This window comes from Lissotriton vulgaris, chromosome 1_1 (assembly GCF_964263255.1).
Source record: "Lissotriton vulgaris chromosome 1_1, aLisVul1.2, whole genome shotgun sequence".
Classification (NCBI taxonomy): domain Eukaryota; kingdom Metazoa; phylum Chordata; class Amphibia; order Caudata; family Salamandridae; genus Lissotriton; species Lissotriton vulgaris.
The window spans coordinates 105474054-105497768 of NC_141685.1; the positions used below are offsets into that span (position 1 = coordinate 105474054).

At 48.1% G+C, this 23715-nt stretch overlaps 1 protein-coding gene across 1 annotated transcript in view; it reads right to left on the reverse strand.

Moving 5' to 3' along the window:
• Positions 1 to 23715, reverse strand: part of LOC147737618 (uncharacterized) — a 68485-nt gene that overhangs the window by 16609 nt on the left and 28161 nt on the right. Inside the window, exon 4 of the mRNA XM_086938748.1 lies at positions 15416 to 15534. The gene's annotated coding sequence lies outside the window, so the exon portion shown is untranslated. The remainder of the gene's footprint in view (positions 1 to 15415; positions 15535 to 23715) is intronic.

Below are 23715 nucleotides of genomic sequence, written 5' to 3' on the forward strand. Positions count from 1 at the left end.
GGTGGCGCTGCCACAGCCTTCGCAACCTTCATATCCTTCATCGTCACCGGGACCTGCAGGCTCCGCCGCGGACCGTCGTTTTTCCTTCGTCCATCTCGGGACCAGCTGGCTCCGCCGCGGCCCGATCATCTAGAACGCCGAGCTCGAGGATTGAGAGCTATTTTTCACTCATTGGTAACAAGACTGTCCCGCTACCCCTTTTCCTAAAGCCAGAAACTAGAACCGAGGGGACCCCTGAGTCCAGACCTCCTTGTACCATATCATCGTAAACCTAAGAATTGCATATAAAGTCTCGTTAAACTTCAACCTTGTGTGGTGTCCGTCTGTGGGGGGGGAAGTTACTTGTCTGTACAGTCGTTGGAGACGGCTCTCCCCGGAGACCTCTCCCCGTAGTCTCGGCCGACCCTCCCGGTCCGTCTAACATACCCGAAATGCATTGGGTGAAAGTGTAATGTTGTACCATTGAAACCTGCCAATATTTGAAAAACGACGTATTTAATGAGAAATCATCATTAAAAATACACAAATAAATATGACATAAAGGACATTGTTTCTAAAGATTTTTCATTGAAATAACATTATGGATTAAGAGGACTATCCACGGTCCATGATAAAGAGTGTGCACACCTTGAACTCGAGGACAGTACTCCTGTCCTTACCTATCACAAAAAAAAAGGTATAGAATGTGGTGCAGAAGCCATCGCTGCCGACTCGGGAACTGGGGATCCGGTTTCGAGTCTCTGCTTCAGCGCAACATCCTGTGATTCTGGGCAAATCACTTTATAACCCCGTGACCATAGACAGCGTCTGGAAACCCTCACAGGTAATGAGCCGCACTATATACATCTGTGAACTTTAACTCACTTACTGAGATATGGGTAAGACACCCCTCTAGCAGTGTTCATGGGTATGGCACACAGGTTAGCTCTTCTGTTTTGTCTGCAACAAGACACTCAGGCCGCTGTGGCAGTGTGTATGTGCTAGGTGAGGGACCCCTTAGGGTGGCATAATCTGTGCTGCAGCCCTTAGGGACCCTCTTTAACCACAAGGCACTTGGTACCAGGGGTACCTTTTACTAGGAACTTATATGTGAGCCAAAGGGGTGCCAATTGTGGAACTGACGGGTACTGTTTAGGGATGGAGATCTGGCACAGGAGGCCTGGTTGGCAGGGACTCTGTGCACTTCCAGTCGAACCCACAATATTTTCCAGGCAACAACTGGGGGCTACAATGTCCAAAAGAGGCACGTGTATTCATGACACCCTCCCCCCACAAATGAAAGAGATGAGACTAACCTTCCACTACAGTATTCATCGTCCTCTTGGTGGATAATGTGAGTAATGCAAGGATACAGGGCCTTGCCCTTAAGTGGCTTACGTCTTTCCAAGAGGATCGGACTCAAGCTGTACGCTTTGCCCAATTCTCTACCTCTAAAGTCAAATTGATTTGTGGGGTGCCGCAGGGCTCCTCCCTGTCACCGCACCTTTTTAATCTGTACCTGTATCCTCTAATTCAATCCTTAGGCAAAAGGAAGGTATGCACTTTCAACTACGCTGACGCTCATCAACTGATCTAGGACATCGACAAGTCTGCAGCTACCATGTGACATATTGGTAGCTGGATGAACAGTAACCACCTCAATTTTAACCCAGGCAAAACTGAAATGATCCTAATTGGAGGGCCCTGGAACTCTAATTTTTGGCCGACTGAGTTGGGACCCACCCCTACCATCTAGATCAACTAAAAGCCTTGGCATCACAATTGACTGCGATCTGTCTGTGAAATCCCAGATTGGGACGGTGGTCTTTACCTGCTTTTTTCCGCTCCGGAAGATCAGGAAGATGAACATAAGTTACTTACCTGTAAATTGCGGTTCTCCAGTAATGGGGTATCTTTGATAGATTCACATGCTTGAATCATTCCCTGTCGTCGAAGTGGGAGTCCCACGGTACATAGAATAGCAATATAGCGAAAGCATAGCTAAAGCATAGCTAAAAGAGCAATAGGAAGTATTGTAACATAGAAGTTAATAGGAAAAAACTTGTCACTTTAATAACTTGTCCAAGTCATTAGATATGGTCCAGACTCCAGCCAATCAGGCGACAGCACCCTCTGGAGCCTTCTCCTCAGAGGCTCAGGCTCTCCGATTTTTGAGCACAAGTATAGCATAAGAGCCAAGGAGAAGAGGGGAGCCTCTGAGGGGAGGTGGGTGGATCGCATGTGAATCTATGAAAGATACCAATACTGGAGAAGCACAGTTTTCAGGTAAGTAACTTATGTTCTTCTCCAGTATTGGGGTATCTTTCATAGATTCACATGCTTCAATCAGAGTAGATAGCAGTAATTCGAGAACTGTGCATAGTAAGCCATAAGTACACTGTAAACAGAGTACGAGAGAATACATATACGTATATTACAGTATAGCAGTAAAATGGGCACATCTGCAAAAGCAGAAATATATACCTTGTTTGCAGGAGGTGGTAAGAAACAGAGGCTCACCTTACTTAAAAAGATTACATAGCATTGCTTGCCCCACAGCTGACTCGGCATTGTTGGCAGCTTCCAGACAGCAGTGCTTGGTCGCAGCTCTGCAAATCTGATGAAGAGGCACACCAGCAAAGAGAGAAGTAGAAGAGGAGACTGCTCAAGTAGAGTGCGCTTTAATCATTACATGAAGTGTCTTGTCTGCTTGCTGATTGCAAAAGGAAATTGCTCTAGATATCCAACGTGCAATAGTCTGTTTAGCAACTAGAGGTTCTTTACGCTTTCTGCCGTAGGCTATGAAGAGCTGATCAGTTTTACGGATACTAGTTGTTCTTTGCAAATAAAATTTCAAACATCTCTTTAACATCTAGAGAATGTAAAGTCTTTTCTGCTGGCGACTGTGGATTAGGGAAAAAAGTCTTTAAGATGACAGGCTCGTTCAGGTGAAAATCAGATGGAACTTTAGGAATTAAGGTCGGATTAGTGCGGAGCACCACAGAGTCTTTGGTGAAATGAAAAAAAGGTGGTTTGATAGTAAAAGCTTTTAACCATTGAGCCACACTTCAGGAGAAGTGTGGCTCAATGGTTAGAGGTGGCATACCCGGAAGCAGAGGTCAGACCCGGGACCAGGGTTCAATTCCAGACGCGGCAGGGTCTGACCCCAATTGTCCACGGACTCTATAATTCTCACTTCGGTGCCTACTCGAATCAAGGGGTTAACACTCTGCAACTCTGGGAAATAGCTTGCTTAATCTCCATTACGCCCCCCCCGCGGCGGGATGCCTGGCTTTCACCTTGGGGATGCCCAGTACAGGTTATCTCACAGGGAAAAGCCAGGACGGGTTCCCAATGCAAGCGCCGAGATGCCCAAGGGTAAGTCGAGCGCTATATAAGAACACACACATACATACATACATACACATACATATCTCGCTGACTTGCCAAGCCTAAGTAAGAGCTAAAAACAGTGATTTATTCCAGGAGATGAATTTAAGATAAGCCCTATAAATGGGTTCAAGTGGGGACTTCATGCGTTGGGCCAATACAATGTTCAGATGCCAAAGAGGAGGCGGGCGTCGAATTGGGGGGAAAATCCGAAATAGGCCTTTCAAAAATTGTTGAAGAATTGGAGTCATCCTGCCGGAATCTGAAAATTGCGGCCATAAAAACCTTTAGGGTAGAGTGAGAGAGGCTGGATTTTGCTCATTGTAAGAACAAAAGCAGAAGCTGCTCTGGCGTAGAGTGAACAGGGTGAACATTTGAAGCTTCACACCAAAGACAGAACCGTTTCCACTTGAGTTTGTAGATTTTGATAGTGGAGGGTGCTCTAGCGTTAAGTGAGCACCTCCCTGCAGTTTGGAGGAATAATTAAATTGGCAAACTTATAGTGTGCAGGCGCCAGGCTGTCGATTGCAGAAAAGTTGGAACTGGATGGCAGATCAGGACGTGGTTGATAGTAAAAAGATTCGAAATTGGGCGCAGCCAAATTGGATTGCACTCCGAGAGAAGGAGGAGTTCTGTAAACCAGAACTGGCAAGGCCTTCTGGGGGCTATGAGAAGGATGCAGCAGGGTTCTTTCCGCATTTTCCAAAGTACCCTTGGGACTAGAGGAATCGGTGGAAAAAGCGTAAGCGTACATTTTTGACCAGTTCATTAAAAACGAATTCCCGCACGATTCTGGGTGGGGAAGCCAACTTGCATAGAATGGGCATTTGCGGTTCAGGTTGGTCACAAATAAATCCAGATTGGGGCATCCGCAAAGCTGAAAGATGCGGTCCAGCGTCGGCTGATGAAGTTTCCACTCGTGCTTTGACGAGGCCGACCTGCTCAAGGAGGCTAGAAGGTTGGACACTCCCGGAACATGGACTGCTGTTAAAGTGATCTGATGTTGAATCGCCCAATCCCAAATTTGCTGAGCGTTTAGGGATAGCAAAGTGGATCTCGTGCCCCCTTGTTTGTTCACATAATGCATGCTTGTTGTGTTGTCCGTTCGGCTCAACACTGAAGCTCCTTGAATGAGGGTGCGGAAGGACTTAAAAGCCAGGAATATCGCCAGTAACTCCAAAAAGTTTATGTGCCAAGTTCATTGGTAGGGGTCCCATTTCCCCTTGACTGTGAGGGCTTGAAGATGCACTCCCCACCCTTCTAGGGAGGCGTCTGTCGTGAGGATGAAACTTGGAGCGTCCACTACCAACGAACGACCGGCTGAAATGTTTGGTATGCGAGTCCACTATAGGAATGCTCTTCGTATCCGAGACGTGATGTTGATGACATCGTCAAAAGACCCTGAGAATTGCTGCCACTGGTTGTCGAGTTCCTCCTGTAAGGGTCTCATTTTGAGGCAACAGTTGGGAATTAGGGTAATAAAGGAAGACAGCATCCCCCGAAGCGATTTGAACTGTTGAACAGAAACTGACTTTTTTGTGCGCAGGAGAGTTGCCATTTTGGAAATCCACTGTTGTCTTTCGTTTGAGAAAAAAGCCGTTGGTTGCTGTGTGTCTATGATGGCCGTCAAGAAGGTCCTCACTTGAGAGGGGGTGAACTGAGACTTTTCCAGATTGCTGGAAAAACCCAGAGACTGGAACAGAGACAAGATTGATTCAGTGTGTCTGGTTGCGACTGCAAACGACTGCGCCTTTATGAGGCAGTTGTCGAGGTAGGGAAATATTTGGACACCAGCTTGACCAAGATGTGCTGCCACCGGTGCCAAGACTTTGGTGAACACTCGGGCGCAGAGCGAAGGCCAGATGGAAGGACTTGGAATTGGAAATCTCTGCCAGCCACTCTGAAGCGCAGGAATTTTCTGTGTCTGCGTAGGATAAGGACATGAAAATAGGCATCTTGAAGGTACAGTGTTGTCATGTAATCCCTTGAGACAGTAATTGAAGCACTTCTAGGAGAGACAACATCTGGAAAGTTTGCTTCTTGAGGAACTTGTTGAGGGAATCTTGAACAGAAGCCTGCACCCCTTTGAAGATTCTGTACTTTTCGATCGCTCCTTTCCTTAACATGAGATTGATTTGGCATAAAAGTTTCTTCAGATGGGCAGGGGGAGGACCTCTGGGGGGAGAAGTTGGAGGGAATTTCACAAATTCCAGAGTGTGGCCTCTGGACACTATGTCCAAAACCCATTGATCTGTAGTTATTGCGGACCAATTGCGAAGAAATGGGAGATACGCCCTCAAACTTTGGTCGGATTGATGGGAAGAGTGGTTGGCAGCGGTCACTGCTTTTTTGAGGAATCCCACTCCTGCAGGAGGATTTCTCTCTGTACTGCTTGTAATAGGCAGCCTGCAGTTGTCTAAAAGACTGCTGTTGCAGGGAGGAGGAGTAACGCGGTTGGTCCGGATAGGGTTGTTACTGCTGGTATTGGTTGTAACCTCCCCGAAAGGAAGAGGAGGAGCCACAACCCCTCGCACCACCTAAGACCTGCTTTAAACTGTAGAGTGCCAAGAGCAAGTGCTGTGTCAGCGTCTTTCTTTATTGCTGTGCTGGCTACAAAGTGATTCGCCGGCCTAAGGCATGTCCATAATCTTTGTTTGTACTTCTTGCCAAAACGAAGTAGCTTTTAACCTGCCTTGATGCCAGAGGCCTGCTGCCTCCGCTAGATGGGAAAAGCCTGTGGAGGACACTACAGAATCAATAAACTCGGAGGAGATCCGTTCTCCCTCCTGAGGGATCCTGAAAGCCTCTGCTTTAGAGGCCTTGGGCAACAAATCAATAAAGGGGGAAATGTCCGACCACATTTGCCTGTCATATCGGCCTAGAACAGCAAAAGAATTGGCCACCCGGAACGTAGTTGCCGCCATGGTTCAAAACTTCTTACCAATGGAATCAAGGCGTCTGCCATCTTGATCAGGAGGAGCCGATAACGGACACAAGGGATTCCTGGCACGAGGTTGTGCCGCCTGGGAGATAACCGAATCCGACTTTGGTTGACCAATAAGACTGGATGGTGAATCATCCGGGGCCTTGTACTTAATATCCAGGCGCGGCAGGACTGCAGGAATGGAAGCAGGGGTTTTCATGACCTTCAAACCGTCCTGCCAGATGAAGTCAATGATTGGGATAGCCCAGACCTGTTTCTGAGGCTGGTCTTTGAAATCATACAAGAAACAGTCGTCGTCCTTGGTGACTCTAGGAAGTTGGAATCTCTTGGCCGGCCTGTCCATGAGAACATGAAACCCACCTATGTCAGCTGACGGAGAGTCAACAGGAATTGGAGTGGAAGGTGACGGAGTCTGAATTTGATAATTGTCCCACTCAGTAAGGAGGGATCTATCACCCACTCCCCTTCTTCTCTGTTGTGCTCAGTTGTGTGTGCGTCCTCCGGGTAATGAGACATTGATGCCACTGGACGGGGCGGCGATGAAGGCAGAGGAAGAGGCATCTGTGGGACAGATGAGCCCGACTCCGAGGGAGGAAATCAGCGGTAGTAGTCATCAAGCATATGTTGCAAATTAGAGATGAGAGACATGGGCATCTGCACAGCTGGATACTCAAGTGGTGGTTGAGTATTAGGCTCAGGGTAATAATCATATCCTTGGTCATCATCAATATCTTGCCATTTGATGAGAAGCTCGGAAGGAGTACGAACAGCACGGAACCAGTCATCCTCTTCCGAATCCTCCTCATTAGCGCCATAGTCAAAAGCTCCACAGGAAGATTTGGTGATGGTTGTGTTGGCAATAGATCCAAAGAAGAATTCCTACGTTGAAGTAGGGAAACATCCGTCGTTCCTGAAGGCGGCAAAAGTGTTGCTGAAGATTTCAAGAGGACTAGACACATCAAAGCTGAAGGTGGAACCAAGGATGCCGCCGACTACTCAGTGGTCGACGACAAAGAGCGTAGTTGAAGTTCTGTAAGGAAAGGCATCTGTGCTGTCGACAAGGCAACCGTCGACAAGGCAACCGCCGATGAGGCAATCGTCGGCGAAGCACCCGTCAACGATGAGGCAACCTTCGACGTCGAGGCATCCGTCGACGAAGCGAATAGAGCCTTGAGAGTCATCGACCGTCTCGCCGGCAAGGAGGCATCTGACGACGACCGACGGAGGGAGGTGGCAGACGAGTGAGGCTTCACCGACACCATGACAAACATCAACGGAGAAGACTCTGATGACATAATCATTGTAGGTTGAGGAGAAGAGAAGGTGGAAGTCGTCGTTGTAGCAGTTGTAGCAGTGGCGACTGAAGTCTTCGTCGACAAGGGACAATGGACCCATTTGGTAGGGGACAGGCAGTCCCTTAAAAGGAGCAGGAGCCCTTTTTGAGGAAGAAGTCTGGCCTTCAAGAGTAGAGGTGTGGTCTTTCTTGAGCACCTTAGCAGATACCATCCCCCCTCACTAGCTCTCTTCTTAGAGATGACAGTCCTGAGAGAGGAATCCTCTCAACATGTGATAAGGGATTATCCTTGGTGTTGAGTTTCTGTAAGCACAGAAGTAGACGTCCCTCTCTGTCTCTTAAAGTCTTTTGAGGAAAAGTCCTGCAGATTTTACAATCTCCCACCTGATGTTCAGGGTGGAGGCAGTAGATACACTTTTTGTGAGGGTCTTCGGAATGAAGCCGGAGTTTCCCACAAGACTCACAGTGTCTGATGAGTGACCTCTTTGTAGTAGACAAAGCAGTGAAGATATTCTGAAGAGTTTCTGAAGGGAAAAGGTAGAGATACTGAGCAGAGCTCAGGGAGACTCCCTTCACACGACGTGCAGTAGAAAATCTGAGAGCCTGAGCCTCTGAGGAGAAGGTTCCAGAGGGTGCTGTAGCCTGATTGGCTGGAGTTTGGACCATATCTAATGACTTGGACAAGTTATTAAAGGGACAAGTGTTTTCCTGTAAACGTCTATGTTACAATACTTCCTATTGCTCTTTTAGCTATGCTTTCGCTATGCTATTGCTATATTGCTATTCTATGTAGCGTGGGACTCCCACTTTGACCACGGGGAATGATTCAAGCATGTGAATCTATGAAAGATTCCCCATTACTGGAGAACAGCAGATTTCTCACTACTGAAGCTCTTACCCAAGTTGCTTTAGCCTTAGCCATCTCTCACATTAACTACACTAACTCTTTCTTTGCATTCAGCATACCAATCTAAAAGACTGTAACTAGTGCCAAACCAGGCTGCTAAATTAATCTATCGCCAGGCAAGAATGCAGTATGTCACCCCTCTTATGAAAAAGTTACATTGGCTTCTGGTAGTCGAACGCAGTGCATTCAAGTTAGGATGCCTCCTCTTTAAAGCGCTCCATAGCAACTGCCCAGTGTCTGTATGTACTCGGGTCCAGAGATATATCCACATTCAAAATCTTAAAGACCTGGCTCTTTTGCCAGGCTTATGAATGAATTACTTAGCGGCAGGACTACCTTGTCCGCAGCGCCATGAAACCTTGTGGTGTACGCACGCTTTATAAGTATTTTTAGCATAACATAGCATTTAACATTGTCTAAATGGGACAACCTGGAAAGTCCATCTGCATTGGCAGTCCCAGGTCTTTGTTTCACTTCAAAGTCTTTTCCCTGTAGGGAGATGGACTACTTTAGCCATTTGGGATTTTCACCTTTCATTTGCATTAACCATCGGAGAGGCCTGTGGTCGGTTTGAACTAGGAAGTGAGAGCCAAACAGGTTTGACCTAAACTTCTCAAGGGACCAAACCACAGCAAAGGCGTCCATCTAAATGGCAGTTCAATGCTGCTCCCTGGGGATTAGCCTTCTACTGATGAAAGACAGTGGCTGATCTTGACCTTGGGCATGTTTTTAGGATAGCACTGGTCCTATACCATCTTCAGAGGCATCAGTCTGTACAATGAATTGCTTGACATAATCCGCAGCTTTCAGAACAGCTGCAGAGCACATTGCTTCCTTCAGCGTGTCAAGAGCCTTTAGACAGCTCACAGTCCAGTTCACTATTTGTGGGCATTCTTTTAGAAGTTTGTTCTGTGAGGGGTGCCACAATGGTGCCATAATCCCTCACAAACCTCCAATAGTACCAGGGAAGCCAAGGAAGGCCCTCACTTGAGTCTGGGTAGTTGGAGCCACCCAGTCCAGAATGGTCTAGATCTTGGGTTGTAAGGGTTGAACCTGGCCTCCACTCACAAGGTGACCCATGTATGCAACCTTTCCCTGCTCTATCTGGCACTTGCATGCCTTGATAATGCGGCCTGCACTTCTCAGAGCCTCCAGTACTTTCCTAAAGTGGACCAGGTGATCCTGCCAGGTGGAGCTAAAGACAGCAATATTGTGTCGATATACCTTTGAAAAGTGGCAGGTGCATTTTTCAAACCAATGGGCATTACAGTGAACTGATAATACCAATCTGGGGTTGAAAATGCAGATATTTCTTTTGGTCCTAGAGTCGTCAGACCTATCAGCCAGTACTCTGATGTGAGATCAAACATACTCAGATACTTGGCTGCTCCCAACCTGTCAATAAGTTCATCTGCCCATGGAGTTTGGTATGCATCGCTTTCGATCACAGCATTCACGCCCCAATAGTCCATACAACACCTCATTTCTTTCTTACCATTCTGGTTATGAGGCTTGGGGATTAAGACAACTGGGCAGGTCCAGGGGCTCTCAGAAGGCTTTAGAACTCCCAATTCCAGCATCGTGCTTACTTTAGCTTTGTTGCTCTCTTTCACATGTTCAGTCGACCTGTATGTTTTATTCTCGACAGGTAGGCTTTCATCAGCGTCTACATAATGGATACACCGGCTAGTCTGGCGAGAGGTCAAAAAGAATAACTCAGCAAACTGATTTGGGACTTGCCTGCAATTAGCCTCCTGATGTGCAGGTAGGGTGTCTGACAAGACCACACCTTCCACTGACCCATCTTTTGGATTGTTGGGCAGGTCAGGGACAGGTTCACTCTTTGCTTCCTGATCCTCATCTGTAACCATGAGCATGGTCACATCTGCCATGTCATAGTAGGGTGTAAGCGATACAAAAGGCGATGATGGACGGAGCGTTTGAGCAAATCAAATACTCACCCCCAGTCAACTGATCTGGGTTTAATCCATCACCATTCTTTAGCTCACTCTGCCACCCCAGCTCAGACATGGCCATATGCAAATCAGTCTGACCCTGTGCCTCGTGGGAACAGTCCAGCCCGAACTGCCAAGCCATGTCTTCCCTGGACCGGCATCAAGCATCCTAGGACCGCTTTCTGGCTATCAGCCGTCTTCAGTCAGGATAGCTTGACTCCAGTGGCATAGTGAGCATGGGACCCACGTCTGGGCATACCCTTCCCACATAGGGTAAACAGCCAAACACACAAGATGATGGACAGAATGTTGCCCTGGCTGGAACTCAACCATAGCAGCCTTTTAGCCTTACCAGAGCTTCTGGAGCTAGGCTGGCCACAACGTTTTTTGCTTACTTTTTCCACGTACTCATACATCCTGGAGCAAAAGTCAAGCACATAGTCCACTATATCTGCTAAGGTTCAACAAGAGGTTTCTCCAATCCCTCCTTCACAAGGCACAGTGGTCCCGACAGGAAACCCAAACAGAAGCTAAAATAAGGAGGACCCCACTCCCTTCTATGCCCTTCCCAATAGGCAAAAAGAAGGCATGGAAGTAAGACATCCCATCTTCTTTTGAGTTTTTCAGGAAGTCCACTGAGCATGCCCTTCATGATCTTGTTAAATCTTTTAACAAGGTCATTACACATAGCAGAGTGGCTTTGGCCACACTGACCAGGACTTATGCAGCGGGGGATTGGAGGTCCCACATTTGGACCTCTAATATTATGCTGTTCAATTGCACACAGCTCGATCGCTCAACACAGTCCCTAGTTGGTAAATGCGGCTCTTGGCGGGAATGGTGGATGCAGGTTGTCTTCCAGAGCTGTTAATGGAGGAATCAGGTACACTGAGAGATACTCCATATATTTTGCGACAGACGGCCAGAGTATGGCAATGGTTTGTAGTGAGAGAACTTATGTGCGCACCATTCCATAGGGAGCTCCCAATCTGGACATTAAAACCAATCAGGCAGATAGCACTCAGTATGTCCTTCCAGGCATGGAGGAAGGGGGATGCGAGTAATAGGGTGAATTGTACCCAGATGAGAACCCAGATGAGTCTTATCGCCTTTAACATGCCCGCAAAGAGGTTGGTCTAAGCCAGGGGCAATTTTTTACAACATGTGGTGCTTGGCAGAGACAACTAAGCACACCTGTCCATGCTATGCGACAGCTCAGCCGCATACTCAAACCCTTGAGATACTGCTAACCTATGGTGTATGTAGACACCTAATTATGCATCTTTACATAACAATGTGATCAGATACAGTAGGCACTACACACGGGCCCGAGAGTGCCTACTGTAACTGATCACATTGACATTTGACATTCAAATTGAAGATCAAGACTGGCAGCGGGCCTGTGAACTAATACGCATGGTTTCTAGTAATGCCCATTTTCGACCGATACATTATAATTTTCTGCAAAGAACATACTTAACGCCACAACACCTTCATCGAATGGTCTGGTCTTGCCCAGATATATGCTTGCGCTGCAACACTGTGGGGTCTGATTTCTTATATTAACCATGGTCCTGCGATGAAATACACTCCTTCTGGCAACTAGCTGTCGAAGAAATGGTTCATGCCACATAACTAAGTATTGAGCTGACACCCAAATACTGTTTATTAGGCCTCTTTAGATGCCAGAAGGGCGCAAGATAACCTATACATTTCGTCAGTCGCCTATGGTACTGCCATGATGTAGAATTGCAATCACATGGCTGCCCCAGATTGCCCCAACGATTGCGCTCTGGCATAGAGATGGGCCTCTTCTTCTATGGCAGACCCTTCTATCTCGTCTTATTCAGATTCTTCCCCGAAGATATCCAGAGTGTGTTGAATGCTTTGACGCTGCCTCTCTCGTCATTGAGCCTGATGATCGGGTACAGTCCTCTTGGACGGAAACGACTTACAAGCGTCGCAGTCTTCCTCTTGATGTAGGTCGGTGCGAGGGTACTTGGCGTTGCACCCAGGACAGAAATGGAATGGAGTCCGTTCCATTTGCAGATGGCTGGCCCTACGCAGCAAGGCCAGACGGTTGCCCACGAGGTTTTCTATCGAAAATGGAGAGTTTGTTGATCGATTTGAAACGCGGAGAACACAGAAACGCGTACTGAAACAATACCGTTGAGGGTAGAGTGGACTGCGCACTGAGGCTAACCCAAAGAGCGGTTTCGGTGTGCAGCAATATGCATCCGAACTCGTTTGGGGTAAAAAACAATCTAACAATGGAGCCGATGCCCGTGCGCACTATCACCGAATGGAGGAGTCACCTTACCTCGTGACTGGAAAGACTTCTTCAAAGAAAAACAACTTGCAAACATCCGGACCCAACACAAGATGGCAGGAGTATGTAAAGCATGTGCATCTACAACACACATGCCTCGAACAGAGGATTAATGGCCCCAAATCCCTGCCGTGGTATCTTGTCATGTTGTGGCTGAGTGTGCCATGTGATGTGGCAGGCTATAGTGCTTGGTGTGATTTGGTCATTTTTGACAAGGTGGAGTGCTGAACGGTTAGGAAAATTTTGATTTTCTTTGATTTTGGGATCGTGTGATATAGTGCGGTACCTACCGTATGATGTAAGTAAATTACATTGCTAATATACCCTAAGGATGTGTGTGGGGTGAGTGTTATTAGGGCCGAAGCCTTGCTGATTATATGCAGAATAACAGGTCTGGGAGGTCACTACTGACTAGAGCAGGTTAGCAGCTGCACAGGCCTTGGGCATTGATCCTATTGAGGATAATATGTGACGGGCACTGGTGACTGGAGCTGGCTAGCAACAACGCTGGCCTCTGGTATTCATTAAAAGCAGGGTAACAATACATGTCAATATTGACTAGAACTGGTTGGCAGTAGAGTTGACCTCTGGTTTTGAATATTTGCAGGATTTAAGGTACAGGGGTCACTACTGACTGGAGTTACTTAGCAGGATAAGAGGTCTCAGGGGGCCAATACTGACTGAAGCTGGTTAGTATGATCACTAGTCCCAAGGTGCTACTAATGACTCAAGCTGGCTAGAATGATAACAGGTCCCAGGGGCCAGTACCAACAGGAGCTGGCTAGTAGGCTTACATACAGCTCCAAGGGGCCACTACTGACTGGAGATGGCTTAAAGAATAACAGGCCCAAGGGTGGTGGGGGTGCGAGTGGCACCAGTGACCAGAGTTGGCTAGAAGCATTGACAACCTTCGGTATTGATTAAATACAGGATTCCAGGTCACAGGAGGCACTGCTGAATACAGCTGGATAGCAGCAGTGGTGGCCTCTAGGAAGAAGGAATTGAGAAAGCATAACTGGATATACTGGTTTCTTTAATTCCGATAATTGGTTACACATGAATGCCACAACGTGCATTGATATATTACATTACCAAATTACAATAATTTTATATTAATTTGATGTGTCTGTTCGCCTTAATATGCCTGCAAAGTTACATGATTCTATTAGGGCCCAGAACCCTTTTATTTAGTGATGTCTATCTGCACACTTTCCTGCATCTTGTAGTAAATTGAATATTGACAAACAGAAGTGTTATTTCCAGAAACAGTGAATTCTGCAGCTTGTCTGTGTAGCTTTTATCTGCACCTCACGGACTCCTCACAATCCTCTCGAGAGTAGATCCTGCCTCCTACCCATTAGTGTTGTTTTAGTAACTGTTTCTATCACGTGTTCATGTTTCATTGACTTGTATTAGGAGAAAAGTGCATAAAAATACATTGTGTAGCATTAGCATTATATACTCCAACTTGCTTTAGGGTGGATGCTCTCGTCCATTGCACAGACAATTGTCACTTGTTAGTTTGCTTGGCCTTTTGCTATTTTTGCATTAAATGTATGATAGATTTGTTGGCCTCCAGGTGTGTTGTGTTTTATTTTACATAGCACAAGAGATGACGAGGAAAATGACAGTCCAGTATACACATTCTTCATATAAATCAACTCTCAGTATACTGTTCGGGAGGTTCAGTCCCACAGACATTACCTCTAACTGAACGCAGGCACCCTAGGAAGCATGTGCTTTTCAAACCAGTTGCCCTCTGATGGGCGTCCTCGCTATTGGATAAGTCAGTATGTCCTGAATTTTAGAAGGGTTACCGTAACTAGTGCACTCTGTTAGACAGCGCTCACCTGTGGCAGTAAGATGGTAATAGGCACCTTATCACCTATGCACGGTGCAGGGCTTTGAGTTACAGAGCTGCTCACGCTGTGGAGAAGATTAGGTCACATTTACCCGTTTTCCCATATTTGGTCCTGATGAAATGCCAACAGATTGCTCCATGACTACACAAGGCATAAAAAAGTTGACTTGAAGTATAGACCCAAGCTTACCAGCAGATCCATAGGTGATCGACACTTTCACGGAGTGATAGGGGCCATTAGTTCTTCAATTTCTCTGCCACTATTTTTAATCTCAACATGGACCAGGAAGATCACATTAACTATATTGCGGCAACTGGTCGATGGTTGATCTTATATTCAGACTTTCACCAATCTCACATCTTATGACACAACATCCTCAGTCCTACTATGCTCATCCGGCGTACTTATTCAAAGATCTGCAACAAAGTGCCCTCTGGTGGTGCCCGCCAGGCATTGTAGCGCCGGCCTGGTGAGGAGTATATCCCAATGATGAAGCATGTCACCTTCAGGTGAGTGAACGCAACATGTCTTAAAAGCACATGCTTCCTAGGGTGTCTGCGTTCATTTACAGATAATGTCGCTGGGACTGAACCTCCGGAACAGTATACTGTGATTTGACTATGTTTTATTTTAACAAATGTGCATAGCAGATATTGTCCCTTGCTTGTTTCACAAAAATGATTGGATACCTGCCTCGGAGCGCACTTCTTACAGACGAGTATGGGGTTATCATGTTGCTGATACAAGCTCCTTACCTGTGTGAGTTATCAGGATCGATGCAGGGAGGAGACCGAAACCAGCCACACATGGAGATCAATGACAAATACTGAAGATTAACAGAGCTTCCAAGCTGGTGACCATTACTTAATTGACCCTGAAAATAAAAGACACGTTTTTAGTATTCTGGAAACCTTTTGACTAGCACATTACCCTGAAAGCAGACCGGATTGCAAACCGCCTGGCTGACCTTACTGCATATCGCCAGGTGCTCGAAAACTTCTGCCACAGCCGAACCGCCACAGGAGCAGGCCCGCCTCCCGCCGCACGCCTCCCGCTGGCCCAGGGAGACTGCCGCTGAGCGGAGAGCGGGGTAGGGGAACTACATCCCCCAACAGGCACTGCGCCAAGCACCATCAGGAAGCGCCAGGAGGCGCATAAAAGTAGCGCACAGCCTGCAGAGCGGGGGAAACCTTTTGACTAGCACATTACCCTGAAAGCAGACCGGATTGTAAACCGCCTGGCTGACCTTACTGCATATCGCCAGGTGCTCGAAAACTTCTGCCACAGCCGAACCGCCACAGGAGCAGCCCTGCCTCCCGCCGCACGCCTCCCGCTGGCCCAGGGAGACTGCCGCTGAGCGGAGAGCGGGGTCTGGGGAACTACATCCACCAACAGGCACTGCGCCAAGCACCATCAGGAAGCGCCAGGAGGCGCATAAAAGTAGCGCACAGCCTGCAGAGCGGGGGAAACCTTTTGACTAGCACATTACCCTGAAAGCAGACCGGATTGCAAACCGCCTGGCTGACCTTACTGCATATCGCCAGGTGCTCGAAAACTTCTGTCACAGCCGAACCGCCACAGGAGCAGCCCCGCCTCCCGCCGCACGCCTCCCGCTGGCCCAGGGAGACTGCCGCTGAGCGGAGAGCGGGGTCTGGGGAACTACATCCCCCAACAGGCACTGCGCCAAGCACCATCAGGAAGCGCCAGGAGGCGCATAAAAGTAGCGCACAGCCTGCAGAGCGGGGGAAACCTTTTGACTAGCACATTACCCTGAAAGCAGACCGGATTGCAAACCGCCTGGCTGACCTTACTGCATATCGCCAGGTGCTCGAGGACTTCTGCCGCAGCCGAACCGCCACAGGGGCAGCCCCGCCGCACGCCTCCTGCTGGCCCAGGGAGACTGCCACTGAGCGGGGGGCGGGGTCTGGGGAACTGCGTTCCCCAACGGGCACTGCGCCAAGCACCATCAGGAAGCGCCAGGAGGCGCATAAAAGTAGCGCACAACCTCCCGAGCGGGACGCCGGGCGAAGCCCGGGCCAAGGGCAGGCCCGTTTCAGCCCGTTCCAGACTGTTCCAGGCTGGGCTGGGCTACCCCCCTTGGATCCCACTTACCAGACGTTGCCCCCATCTCCCAAAGGTATTGACTTTTTGACATTTGTGTGCTTTGTGTCCTTTGGAACTAGACCTCGAACATTCACAACAATGACCAGGGGTTCCAGAAGTAAGTCTGCACTTAGAACTGCCTTGTTTACAGGTCCTATTGACCAGTTCATCTCAAAAACTAATGAGGCAATTAATCAAAATATTTCTTTATTAGAACGCAAGGTGTCTCAGGACCTTGCGATTGCCCGGAGATCCTCAATGGGCCTCATAGCTGCGGCTTTAACCCCGCTTCCATCAGCTTCTCCTATCCCAATTCTAATACAGTCTGGTGCAACAGCCCAAGTTCATTCCATCCCAAATGCTGTTGACCTATCAGCCATCAACCTCGACAGGGAACCTTGAGATTACCCCGGACCTTGGGCAGATTCTGTCTGAAGATCCTGTACAAGTATCCCGGCTCAAGGGGGTTAGAGAAGGTGCTGTTCCTAAGCAGCCAGAACTCCAAAAAAAGGGGAATAACACCAAACACCATCATAAAGCCAATAAAAAGAAAGGGTCCATCGTACCACCATCCAAGAACGCCCCCTCTAGCACTTGGCTCATCTAATCTACAATGCCCCACATCTGACAATGATCAAGAGGGTGGCCTCAGTCTGATTGGCTGTGATACTCCGCAGCTTTTCGCTAGATTCAGGGACTTAATAAAATACCATCTCCAACCTCTGGAACGGAGTATTATGGCAATTGAAAAGCCATACTCCTCGTTAAATTACCCAACCAGACCAGGGCGGGAATTGTTAAATCTGGGGGGGCCTCGACAGTGGTCAATCCTGGGGTTATACCAGCTAACTCAGATAGACCGCCCGTTATGACCAAAACCCAGTCTAAAACAAAAGAGCCATCAACCCCCATACCATCAGCTTCAAAAAATTGTGCAAAATCTAAGTCAACAGCTAAAACCCCTTCTCAGTCACCTTTATCTAGTCAGGAAAATTCTTCCCTCCCCCCCCCCCCCCTGTAGCCCCACCATTAGCTGCCAATCATACCGCGGCCAAGGTGTCCTCGCAGCCATCTCAAACCAAACCCCCGGTGCCCCCAAAATCACATCCTCCACAGGTTAAGAGGGGGTTTAGACCCAAACGCCCAGTTCATCTGTCACCTGAGGTATCCCCATTTACTGTGATCCTAACGAGAGTACCCGAACTAACAGCAGGATCAGATGAACAACCCTGGTCCCTTCTGAATAAAATCCTTCAATGGCTTAGTATCAATAGGCCATTACAGCCCCCAAACACCAGTAGAATATCATCTGTACGCAGAGTACCATGGGTGGGGGCGAGCCCGAAGAGTATTCAGGGGGATTGCGTCATTGTTACTTGCGATGATGCGTCCACCGTGAATCATATTTGCTTGTGGCCAGATCTGGAGAAGAAAGGGGGAATCGACGCCCATTGACTCTCCTTTTTCTACCCCCCCCGTATATAACTATCATCACCCAATACCACCACCAAACTGGGTTCTACCTCCAGAACAACCCTGGAATTATGGAGGTCCATGGCTGACCCAAAAGAGCAGGAGCAGGGAATGGGTACCTCGGCCCTGGTATTCCAACAAAGGCCATTTTATGGGCGACGGGTGGCGAGGTATTCACACTAACAATAGATTTGATTGTCTTGAGATGGTTGACTGACTTCATGCTTCACCATCATCAAGCCAGTCCGATAATAGGCAGTTAGGGTCGGACGTACGCATGCAACATGTCCACGCTAGCGATCGAGCAGTCTCTATTACGGATTGCGTACCCCCCAGTGGACATGCGGCCATACGGGAGGTTTCTGTTCAGGAAGGCAGCCCTACACAACCTCTCCCTCTCAAACCCTACCCCTGCAATAACCAAACTACCACCTGCAGGCCTGTAGTTATGTACCCTCGGAGAGGTGTTCCATGTATTAGTAATGAAGCGTGTGTGGTTCTCTGTGCCCCCAAGATTGCCCCATGCGAGAGTGCCAAAGAGGATAACTCGATCATAGCCCGCGCCTCTCAGTCGGAGCAGGTTATCTATGGTCCAACCGAGTTTGCAGGCCTTACCCTCATTTCCTGGAATATTGCCGGAATTGCAGGGAAACTAGACACCCCCTTCTGGCCTAAGTTTATAGGGGAAGGATTTGATATAATCCTCCTTCAAGAAACCTGGTGCCAAGAGCAAATAAATATAGAAGGTTATTCATCCCATTGCCTCAACGCCACTAAATCCAGTTCAGGAAGGGCTACGGGGGGCCTTCTGCTACTTCTGTCCAATACGTTTTGTAACTGCAAAGTCAGAAGCAGCTCGATTGTGGGAACCCACAGCCAGGTAGTGAGGGTTGAATGTAGCATGGGAAATGATTTGGTCCTTGTTAATTTTTATAATAACATCTTTGATGCCTCCAGAGGGAATATTCTATTCCCTTTGGAAAAGGAAATCGTAAGGGTTCTGGGCATCTCAAACAGAAGGGCAGACATTCTATGGGCAGGGGACTTTAATCTGCAGCCATGTCAACTATCAATAGGGAATCCCTGTGGCTTTGGAACGGAGACGGTTAATCATAGGGGGGGTGTGGGTGAGAGTGAGGACTCCCTTCATTTCCCACATTGCCACTATGGTTCAATTTTAAACAAACTGTTAATCAAACTAGACCTATACCTGTTAAGTTGTAACAAAAACAGTTTGAATGACATTTGCCCCACTTTTACAGGGAGGGACGCTGGGACATTTATAGACCATATTCTGTTCTCCAGCACAGGAGACTTTATAAACCTGTGTATCAGGGAGGAAAGTCTAAGTGATCACAATAGCATCTGCGTTACCCTACCGGGACGGGGTGCAAAACTAGTGACTGGAGAAACCTGTTCCACCGATATCGTTCCGATCAGACCAAATGGTCTGAGGATTAAATGGTCTGGAACCAGCTCCATGGCCAAACAGAGGGAGGTCATAGTTAGTTGTAAAATTGAAATCAGTTATTGTTTAAAAAATGTCATTAACCCCGATTTCCTGTTGTCACAATTTATCAAGATCAACACCATCATTGAAGGTATTTTTACTAAGAAATCCCCATCTAACAGAGTTATAAAACGGGGATGGTTTGATAAACCCTGTACAGCAGCCCTACGGGAACTGAAGAAAGCTTTAGGTATCAAACCCCGAGACAGCAATGGAATAAAACAATTAAGGGTTAACTATAAAATGGCAGTTTCTAACAGGAAAAAGGTTTTACAAAGTGAAGCTTGGGATAAGCTGAAAGAAGCAGCTGAGACCAAAAATTGTAAACTTTATTGGGAAATAATTAACAGCCCTTTTCTAAACACTGATGGTATCCCGGAAATAACATCATACGTTGCATGCAACGAGTGGATTACCCACTTTACTAATATCTTTAACCCGGAAGGGAAACCCCTAACCGTATCAGCGACCGAGTCCTCCTCTTGGATACCTCTACCTTTGGGAGTAACCTTGGAGGAGGGTCACGAAGGGCTTTTCAACAGCAAGGGGGGGAAAGGCCCCGGGCCCCGATGGGGTCCCCATCGATTTACTAAAAGCAGAACCAAACTTGTGGGCTCCTATTCTGGTGAGGACCTTTAACTGCGCAGCAGAAGGTAACATTCCTCCCTCCTGGGGTCAATCAGAAGCTCTCCCTAGTGAGGGGAACTGGGGCTGCGAGCGGCTGATGTGTATACGAACGTGCTATCTGGATTCCCAATTTTAGCAGCATTGTGATTATTGCATTTGGAGCGTTTTTAACCATTTTTTAAAATTGCTTGAAGTTCATCTTTGGGGGCTTTAAAATTAAGGGGAATCGATACCTTAGGCACTCTGACACCTTAACACCTCTCATTCTCTTTTAATTCCGCCCTACCGCTCCTCAGCCGACACTCGGCGGCGGTGGGCGCCATCTTGAGTGAGGCAGGCGGGGAGAGCGCTCTAGTCGCGCCCTACTCCCGCCCTCTTGGTGTATTTTAATCGAACTTTTGCAGCGCTCGGCGCCCTTCAGAAGCTCTCCCTAGTGAGGGGAACTGGGGCTGCGAGCGGCTGATGTGTACACGAACGTGCTATCTGGATTCCCAATTTTAGCAGCATTGTGATTATTGAATTTGGAGCGTTTTTAACCATTTTTTAAAATTGCTTGAAGTTCATCTTTGGGGGCTTTAAAATTAAGGGGAATCGATACCTTAGGCACTCTGACACCTTAACACCTCTCATTCTCTTTTAATTCCGCCCTACCGCTCCTCAGCCGACACTCGGCGGCAGTGGGCGCCATCTTGAGTGAGGCAGGCGGGGAGAGCGCTCTAGTCGCGCCCTACTCCCGCCCTCTTGGTGTATTTTAATCGAACTTTTGCAGCGCTCGGCGCCCTTCAAAAGCTCTCCCTAGTGAGGGGAACTGGGGCTGCGAGTGGCTGATGTGTATACGAACGTGCTATCTGGATTCCCAATTTTAGCAGCATTGTGATTATTGCATTTGGAGCGTTTTTAACCATTTTTTAAAATTGCTTGAAGTTCATCTTTGGGGGCTTTAAAATTAAGGGGAATCGATACCTTAGGCACTCTGACACCTTAACACCTCTCATTCTCTTTTAATTCCGCCCTACCGCTCCTCAGCCGACACTCGGCGGCGGTGGGCGCCATCTTGAGTGAGGCAGGCGGGGAGAGCGCTCTAGTCGCGCCCTACTCCCGCCCTCTTGGTGTATTTTAATCGAACTTTTGCAGCGCTCGGCGCCCTTCAGAAGCTCTCCCTAGTGAGGGGAACTGGGGCTGCGAGCGGCTGATGTGTACACGAACGTGCTATCTGGATTCCCAATTTTAGCAGCATTGTGATTATTGCATTTGGAGCGTTTTTAACCATTTTTTTAAATTGCTTGAAGTTCATCTTTGGGGGCTTTAAAATTAAGGGGAATCGATACCTTAGGCACTCTGACACCTTAACACCTCTCATTCTCTTTTAATTCCGCCCTACCGCTCCTCAGCCGACACTCGGCGGCGGTGGGCGCCATCTTGAGTGAGGCAGGCGGGGAGAGCGCTCTAGTCGCGCCCTACTCCCGCCCTCTTGGTGTATTTTAATCGAACTTTTGCAGCGCTCGGCGCCCTTCAGAAGCTCTCCCTAGTGAGGGGAACTGGGGCTGCGAGCGGCTGATGTGTACACGAACGTGCTATCTGGATTCCCAATTTTAGCAGCATTGTGATTATTGCATTTGGAGCGTTTTTAACCATTTTTTTTATTTGCTTGAAGTTCATCTTTGGGGGCTTTAAAATTAAGGGGAATCGATACCTTAGGCACTCTGACACCTTAACACCTCTCATTCTCTTTTAATTCCGCCCTACCGCTCCTCAGCCGACACTCGGCGGCGGTGGGCGCCATCTTGAGTGAGGCAGGCGGGGAGAGCGCTCTAGTCGCGCCCTACTCCCACCCTCTTATCTCCCTACATAATGTGCAAAGCAGCCAGACGGCGCAGCGGGCTGGCGCAGCGGGCGTGCCGGATACGCGCCGAAGCCGCGCCTAAGCCAAGCCCGTCTGCGCCCGTCCGCGCCAGGACCGCGCCGGGCGTGGGCCATGCTGCTCCTACATCCCCAGTACTCAGGTACGACTCTTCCGCGCTGCTTTCTATGCGCCCCACCTTACCTAGTCCTTCCTGTTGTGTTCATTCCTTTTCTGACCACCTCTGGGGCCCTTTCATCTGCCGATCATGTGGTTGGTCATCCTCCAGCCCCGTCAGCCCTATTCCTCCCCTTCCCCCTCTCCCTCGGCATAAGACAACCTCCTTTAATAGTGGCCTCATCAACGCCAGATCTTTAGCGCGTCACGGACAAGACATCTATGATCTTATTATAACAGCCGATCTTGATGCCTTATTCATTACTGAATCTTGGTTGCATGATGCCTCAAACCCCGATCTTGCTACCACCCTCCCCCCTGATTTCACCATCTTCAGGCGGGATAGACCCATTGGTCGGGGAGGCGGGCTGGCCATCATTGTAAAGAAAGCACTCAAGTGCCATACATTCGACCTGGCCTCCTTCAAGGATTGTGAATCCCTGGGATTTGTTATCCAAACCAGTTCTTCCTCCGCCTTTTCAGGAGCACTCGTCTATCGCCCCCCCGGAAATGCCACTCCATTTTTGGACTCCCTTGATGAAATTTTGGCAGCTCTTCTTACCCATTACCCCACCTTCACCCTCTTCGGGGACTTCAATCTTCATTTGGAATCCGGTACTGACCCCCACACTCTCAACTTCCGCCACTCCCTTGAGATTTTTGGTCTCTCCCAATTAGTCTCCCATCCTACCCATTGTGCCGGGCACACCTTGGACGGCATTTGCACAAACTTGACTTCCCTAGATGTTTCTATCCCTTTGCCACAAATATGGACAGATCACTGTCTCATTCCTTTCTCCATCAATACCAAAACCTTGCCCCCTCCTCCCATTAAACACTCTCACACCCCCTTCCCTGTCAATTGGAAGAAGGTAGCTGAGTACATCAAACTTAATCCACAACCGGCTGTCCCCCCCCCTCCTATCATGGGTGACGCTTCACTAGATTCCACAAACTTCCATCTGTGGATTGACAGAGTAGTCTCTGCCAATTCAAAATCTGTTACTCAAAAACCAGTCCGAGGAAAAAAGAAACCCAATGCCCCCTGGTATACTCCGGCCCTCACTGACTGTCACCTTAAGTGTAGGCTTTTGGAGAGAGAATGGAGAAAAACCTATGATCCTACGTCCAGATCTATATACATTCTCCAGAGAAAACAATATCTTTCTAATATAAAAAAAGCAAAAAAGGCATTCTTCTCTCTAGCAATAGACTCAGCTAAACAGAAACAACAAACGATTTTCAATATCGTAAAATCTTTTACTCATCCCAAAGCACTGGCACTTGAAATCCCCCCCTCACAAACTCTCTGCGACCAAATCGCT